The sequence below is a fragment of the Phocoena phocoena genome, chromosome X (assembly GCF_963924675.1).
Source record: "Phocoena phocoena chromosome X, mPhoPho1.1, whole genome shotgun sequence".
NCBI classification, from domain to species: domain Eukaryota; kingdom Metazoa; phylum Chordata; class Mammalia; order Artiodactyla; family Phocoenidae; genus Phocoena; species Phocoena phocoena.
The window spans coordinates 54,130,907-54,138,845 of record NC_089240.1 but is presented as its reverse complement, the minus strand read 5'-3'; the positions used below and the strand labels follow the sequence as shown (position 1 = coordinate 54,138,845).

General features: G+C 39.1%; 1 pseudogene; it reads left to right on the top strand.

Annotated features, from left to right (window-relative positions):
• Nucleotides 1–7,228: 7,228 nt before the first annotated feature.
• LOC136142676 (peptidyl-prolyl cis-trans isomerase FKBP1A pseudogene) lies at nt 7,229–7,551 on the top strand (annotated as a pseudogene).
• The last annotated feature ends 388 nt before the right edge of the window (nt 7,552–7,939 follow it).

The window sequence follows — 7,939 nt, the reverse complement described above, 5'->3', positions numbered from 1 at the left end:
AACCGTCAAGGATTATCTAGTTAGGAGCAGAAGTAGAAGATTAGAATCCAAGTGTCTAGATGCTCAGCCTTGTGCCCTTTGTAGGTGAACATAATGCATGTCAAACAATGAACAAATTGTGCACACTTCAGAATTTATTAAACATTTGTATCTATCTATGTTATGTGATCTTCACAAAAACCCAGGAAGGGGGTCTGGGAAGTATACTATTATTTTCATTTCACAGATGAGAAAACTGTAATTCAAATCTCCAATACAGAGGTGAAATGAGTTACATTGTTATCTGACTCAAATATCCTGTTCTTTCCATTATACCAGGCTTCAAATGAGGTGCTCAAATTGGAGCACAAGCCCTCAACCTTGAGACTAAGTCTCACATTTCTACTAATAATATTAATATTAATTCAGAGGCATAAACTGAACTAGGAAACTTCACACTTGGGCAAGATATTTTAACCATGTTCTCACCAAGACCCTGCCACTTACCACCTGATGCTTGCCTCTTCTTTCCTCCCATTCGTCCTCCAATTGATATTCCATATTTTTCTATGTCTCCTTTGTTATATAAAAGTAGAGTCGTTGAGGCAGTTGTGGCAGTAGGAAATCAGTATCAAGTCAGAAAGCATGCTCTGAGCTTCTTGATGATCCCTACCGGAGCTACCTCACTGGTGCCCAAGCCCTTTGTCTCCCTGGACAACCAAAATATTAAAATATACTGTAGTCAGCAAAAAAGTCTTAGGACTCAGCATATTTTCTTTGAAAAGTCAGACAAAAACAGCTGTGTAAATATACTATGAAGGAAGAAAGCAACTTGAACCTAATCTGTTAAGTATATTTCTTACTCTTATCACACCTTGCCATACAAGCAAACGCTAATATACAGTTTATGAAATGCTTTAAAAAAAAACAGCTACAAATGGCTGGATAAAACATAATTTAGCTTGTCACATACACATGAATTCTTTTCTTTCCCTAACTGAATATTTGAATTATTTTGAATCATATAGACCCTGCTTCAACGTTTGAATCTGCATCTTGCTACTTGTGTGACCTGTAGCTTTAGGTTCCTCATCTGAAAATGGGAATAATAAAACTTACATCAAAGTATTCTTATGAGAAGAAAATGAGATAATATATATGAAGGAACTAGCACATTGACTAGAACACTGTAGATATTCAGTAGATGTTCTTTTTCTTCCTTTTCTTTTATAATCACAGTGAGGAAATTAGTAACCATGAAACTCTCAGAGAACAATTCAGTCTATTTCATTGTATTAAATTATACATAGGGAAACATTCAGAAAAGACAGATCAGGGCTTCCCTGGTGGCACAGTGGTTAAGAATCTGCCTGCTACTGCAGGGGACACAGGTTCAAGCCCTTGTCCGGGAAGATACCACATGCCGCAAAGCAATTAAGCCCGTGTGCCATAACTACTGAGCCTGTGCTCTAGAGCCCGAGAACCACAACTACTGAGCCCGCATGCCTAGAGCCCATGCTCCACAACCACAACAAGAAAAGCCACTGCAATGAGAAGCCTGTGCACCGCAATGAAGAGTAGATCCCGCTCGTTGCAACTAGAGAAAGCCTGTATGCAGCAATGAAGACCCAATGCAGCCAAAAATAAATAAACAAAATAAATAAATTGATTTTTAAAAAAGGAAAGATCAGTGAGAGGATTGCAATGATCAGGGAAGTTTTCCTGAAGAAAGTGGGATTTGAGTTTCACGTTAATGGATATTTCAGTGTATCTCAAAATCCTCTATTAGAGCCCTGGGATTCTGAACAATGGGCCAGAGTGCTCCACTATTTAGCTAAAGAACTAGTAATCACTTCTCAATATTCAAAACAATTATGATAAAATTCTCTTAATTTGAAATTTCCCTTCCACAGATTTCTTTAATTCTTTGACACTTGCTACAGCTTTTCTAAATTAAAACACAGAATAGAATGATAATGAATTTAGCACAATCACATGGTTAGCTATTTTATGTTTAATAAAGTTATTTTGTGATATTCTACGTAATGAATTATGACTTTGGGTGCTCTGCTGTCCGAACACATTTGAGACTCACTGGGATGGGTGAAAAAGATGAAGCAGATGGGGAATAGCATAAAGACAGCATAAGAAAAAGTATTTGATCATATAGCGAGCAGATCCACCTGGAGTGGACAGTATATGTTATGGATTAAATAGAAAATAATGGCTAAGTAATAATAAGATATAGTACTATCCTGAGTATAGTAATTTATAATTTGCAAAGAGTTTACACACATCTGAGCTCATCCTCATAAAAATTTTGTGAAATAAAGAGGGCAGGTAATAAAGTTACCATCAGTAATGACAGATTCTAATGACTAAGTACTTACTATGTACTAGACATCATTGCTAGATGCTTCACTTATATTATCTCTAATGCTCACAACAACCCTGAGATATATGTGTTATTATCCTATTTTCACAGTTGAGTAAACTAAGGCTCAGAAAGTTTAAGTAATCTGCCCAAGTCCATATACTTAGAAAAGAGCAGATTCCTAAATTTGAATCTCAGGTCTGTCTGATTCCAGATCCATTACACTATCATAGCAGCATGTAAATAAGAGAGGGAAGGAGTAAAGAGGGAGAGTGTAGTAACAAGTGCATGACATTATAGCTTATGTACAACAACCTTAAGGTTGGATTGTCCAGAAAATAAACTAAAATAATTTTTGAAGTCCATTTCATAAAAATAGCTTCAGCTCCATCAATCCTGAAAATCAACAGACTCTATTTTGGAAGGCCCAATTGCCATACTGAAATATTTTGGGGGCACTAGTTTCACTTTAGAGCTCATGATTTGGAGTCATTTATCCAACTCCAAATGGGAGAAATAAAAAGCTTTCTAGATTAACATCCTTTACCTTGCTTTTCCTCCTTGCGGGGATGCCAGCAACCTACACAAGCTCCCTAGGACATGGTGGGTGGTGGGGAAGGGGAAGCTAGGATGAAGTGAAAGAGTAGCATTAACATATATACACTACCAAATGTAAAATAGATAGCTAGTGGGAAGCAGCTGCATAGCACAGGGAGATCACCTAGGTGCTTTATGACCACTTAGAGGGGTGGGATGTGGAGCGTGGGAGGGAGGCTAAGGAGGGACAGGATATGGGGATATACGTATACATATAGCTGATTCACTTTGTTATACAGCAGAAACTAACAGCATTGTAAAGCAATTATACTCCAATAAAGACGTTAAAAAAAATAAAGTAATCCACAAGGTGACACATAAGGAGTTTCCATGACTGGCTCCCTATCAAGGTATTTTCTTTACATAAGGAGAAGTCCAGAGATTGCCAAAACCAGGGATCAGCATGAAGGCCTTCCTCAGAGGCTCATTCCCTCTTGAAAGGATAAACATTCAGCATGCTCATGCAGAGGGAACAAGTGGTTTCACCTGTGGGAAAAGTCGTGGTTTGTCAATCAATACCCTTCAGGGAGGAGACAAATGCTGACACTAGAGTTTAGACTAGAGAAAGGGCAGCAACTATTTTAGCTCCAAAGAGAAAGATGTGATCTGTCACAGAATTTTGACCTTCATGATAGGGAAGCTTTGCCACCCCTTTTCTACTGGAGGTATACTTAAAACATAGAAGGACAGAGTAAAAGCCCTCTGAGAAGCCTGAAAAGATGACACTGAGTCTAGAAACTAAAGCTCATAGAACTTTATTCAATGGAGAGTTCCTCCATTCTGTATTTAAAGCCAACTAACTCATATTGTATGATTAAAACAAATCATTTTTTAAAATTTATGAATATGCACCCTTGAAAAATATTTTATTTTAAAGAAAATGATATTTTTTGCAAAAACAAGGAAGACATACTATTTTTATTTATAGAAAAATTCGAGGTAAAAAGCATTCAAAAACAAAGTAAAATAAAAACTCTTATAAAGCACCTACTAGATGAGGTTCTAGGGCCTTCCTGCTCAAACGTGGTCCACTGGCCAACAGTATAGGTTTCACCTGGGAGACCATTAAAATGCTGAACCCCAGACCTATTAAATCAGAATATGCATTTTAACAAAATCCCTAAGTAAGCTTAAGAAGCACTGGCTTAGGCTTGGGAAATGTTTGTCTAAGTGTGTCTTTATCTTCATCAGAATAATCCAGGATATTGGTTAAAAAATTAAGGCTCTTGGGCCCTACCACAGACCTACTAAATCATACCTCTCAGAGTGGGACCTGGGAGTGTGCATTATTAACAAGTGTAGTAGGGCAGTAAATCTCAAACTTGAGCATGCATCAGAATTACTTGGAGGGCCTGTTAAAACACAGATGGCTGGGATCTACCCCAGAGTTCTGCGATTCAATAAGTCTGGAGTGGGTCTGGAGAGTTTGCATTTCTAACATGTTTCTTGGTGATGTTGATGCTAGTGGTCCAAAGACCACAATGAAAGAACCACTGCTTGGACATAATTTTAACAAGTTTAGTTATCTGGTTGTCCAGTCTAGACTAGCAGGAACAATTAGAAAGGGGAGTAGTCAGAGGCATTATACTGATAGCAGCAAGAAGCAGCATCTGATAGGCTGAGAATGAGGGGGAAAACATCAACTATAAAAAGAGACATAGAGGGTTTCCCTGGTGGCGCAGTGGTTGAGAGTCCGCCTGCCGATTCAGGGGACACGGGTTCGTGCCCTGGTCCGGGAAGATCCCACATGCCGTGGAGCGGCTGGGCCCGTGAGCCATGGATGCTGAGCCTGCGTGTCCGGAGCCTGTGCTCCGCAACGGGAGAAGCCACAGCAGTGAGAGGCCCATGTGCCGCAAAAAAAAAAAAAAAAAAAAAAAAAGAGACAGAAATAAACATATTTTTCTGAGTGTAAGTGCCAAAAACCTTGTGTCTCACTCTCATCCTGCTTCCATGACTACCAGTCTCCTAGTTCTTGAGGGTTATCATTGTATCTTATATGATAGCAATGTGAGATGTTCATTAATAATGACCCCCCAGGCATCGAGAAGACGCTTAATTCTGTTTAGTTTACTGTTTAAGCAGGTATAGAATTGTATAATATATTTTAGAAATATTTCCATCAAGGGTCAACTTTTAAACACTAATGCTTAAGTTGTCTGATAAATTCCCTTTTGAAAACCACTCTAAAATGATGCAGGATAAATGAGGATTATCTGACACTGGAGTTCAGGCAATCCAAATGTGATAATGACAATATCTAACATTTAAAAAGCAAATTCATTTTTTCATGTAATACAATAATACTTTGAGACACATTATCACCATTTCTTAGAGGATGGCTATCTAAACTAAGATTCAGTAAAGTGAATCAAATTGTTGAGATCACATAGGTAGTTAAATGGTAGTGAGACTAAATTTCAACTTAGGCCTATATGACTCTATTTCTCTATATTATTCTGCTTTCTTTATAGGGGAAAAAAGGCTCAGGCTGAGAAGCTGGATATGTAGACAGTTCTCTTGGGTTTCTGCAGGCCATACTTCTTGTAGAGCTTCCTGTAAGACAGACATCCAAACTTTAGTAGCCTTCCCAGTTTCTTTCACTTACAGAAACCACAAGAACTCCCTTAATGCTTCTGTGTGCCATAACTTACAATATTCCCTTTCTTTCTCATTTATCACTTTGGATTTCACTGTTACCTGGAGTCACTCCTACCTCTTCCTACACCTAATCTTTCTTGCCCCAGTTTCCAATTTTTCAATGAAATCACAGAGGGGCTAGTGGGGATAGGAGAGGCAATCAGAGACAAGGAGAGAAAAAGCCTTTAAGGCCTGTGTAGCTGTTTCTTCTCTCCCATTCCCCTACGTATCCAGTGCTTTGGCTGATCTTCAAATTCCTCACAGCCTCAATACACTCCTATGATAAGGACCTCAAACACTGAGGCTGGTGGTCCACTGGAATACTAATGCTCATTTATTTCTCCAAGAACTCAGGCCCCACCATTCACACATATGCACACATTCAGTTGTTCTGTGAGGGCTAAGTAAATGGAATGATTTAGAGTAGGAACTCTTTTATTTGCTGTTTCTTATAGTTGGTGGTGGTTGATATTTTTCAAAACCTCCAAAAGAGAAGTGTGCTTGCTTCATTCAGCATGGGCAACTTAGAAAAAGATTTATTTTCTTCCATAGTGTTTATCAAAAGAAAGAAACTGGAAAAAATAAAAGAAGCAGAGATTTTATATGCAGCAGACCTAGACAATATTCCTACCACTGCCACTTACAGATGATGGCATAGAACATCATTTCTTCTATCTGACTTATAAAATGGAGTAATAATCCCTATCATTCTTACCTCACAGAATGGTTATGACAGTCTGATGGGGTAATAAATATGAAATTTCTCTGGAAAATATAAAGCAGTGTATGGGTATAAATTTTTCTTGATAATACAATATTCTGCATCCCTGGCATATCACATGTTACTATGTAATTGCTGTTATTACTAATAGATTTTATAGTACTATTCATTTATTCAAAATGCTTTTCTTGAGCACTTGCTTTTTTACAGGCATTATACTAGGAGTTGGAAGTACAGAAATATACCAGACACAATTGTTTTCCTGGGGGTGTGAATCTGTTGAGGTATATTTATAGGTTTATTAAGTTTTGGTGGTGGAAGAGTGGTGACTGGACTGGGAATTCAACCACCACTTTTTGCCAGTAATTTGGAAATTATTATGCTATTTATGTATGGAGTCATATCAGTAAAATTGGTGAAGTAGGCAGCTCCAAACTCCTATCTCCCTATAGAAATATTGAAAAATAAGTAGAAACAGTCAGAACTAACTTTGTCAGAACTCTGGAAAATAGTCAAATGTTTATAGTAACCAAGCAAATGTGGAATCAAGAAAAAGCCAACTTAAAAATTGTAGAAAAGCTTTATAGTGTTTTTATTCACCTTGCCTCACCCACCCCCAGATCAGCTGTAGTCTTGAAGATGGAAGCCCCTATTCCCAATGTGAGACCCTGGTCCCTGGTTGCAGAGGGAGCAGACAAAATCTCATTTGCAAATTACTGTGTTAGTCTCTTCTAACCTGCCTGAAGACTACCTGAAAGAGTGATGCAAAGTGTTTGTATCTGTTTCGCTTAACTTGCAACTCAGAGTGGAAGAGCAGCAGGCATAATTTGAAAACATTGTAAGTGTGGATGAAAAATATGCAGTCGTCAAGGTCAAAAAATTACAGGCCAGCTCGCCCAGCGTCCGCAGACGCCGCTGCTATGGGAGTGCAGGTGGAGACCATCTCCCCCGGAGATGGGCTTACCTTCCTGAAGTGCGGCCAGGCCTGAGTGGTGCGCTACAAGGGGATGCTTGAAGATGGAAAGAAATTCTATTCATCCCAGGACAGAAACAAGCCCATTAAGTGTGTGCTGGGCAAGCAGGAGGTGATCTGAGGCTGGGAAGAGGGGGTTGACCAGATGAGCGTGGGTCAGAGAGCCAAGCTATCTCCCCAGACTATGCCTATGGTGCCACTGGTCACCCAAGCATCCTCCCACCAAATGCCACTCTCCTCTTTGGCGAGGAGCTTCTAAAACTGGAATGACAAGAATAGCCTCCTCCCTGAGCTCCCCACCCTTGGATGTGCCATGGAAGGATCTGGCGCCTCCAGATGCGCGCAGCGAGTCCATACGGAGCTTTTCCTGATGTTCCAGTACATTGTATAAACATCTTCCCTGACAATGTGTTCTGTCACCGGCTTTGCTCTTCCCCTTTATCTTCGTATGTGTGTTGACCTGAACGATATGCCATAAACCTCAAGTTACTCATTTTAGTTTGTTTTTGTTTTGAGGTGAAGATTGAGTTTCAGTCCTTTGGATATAGATTTCCAGTTAAGTATTAGTCAAATATTAACAGCACAAGTCATGGGTTAACTTCAGAATAGGAATTAGTATGGGGGGGGGTGCAAGAATCTTTATTTTATTTTATTTTTG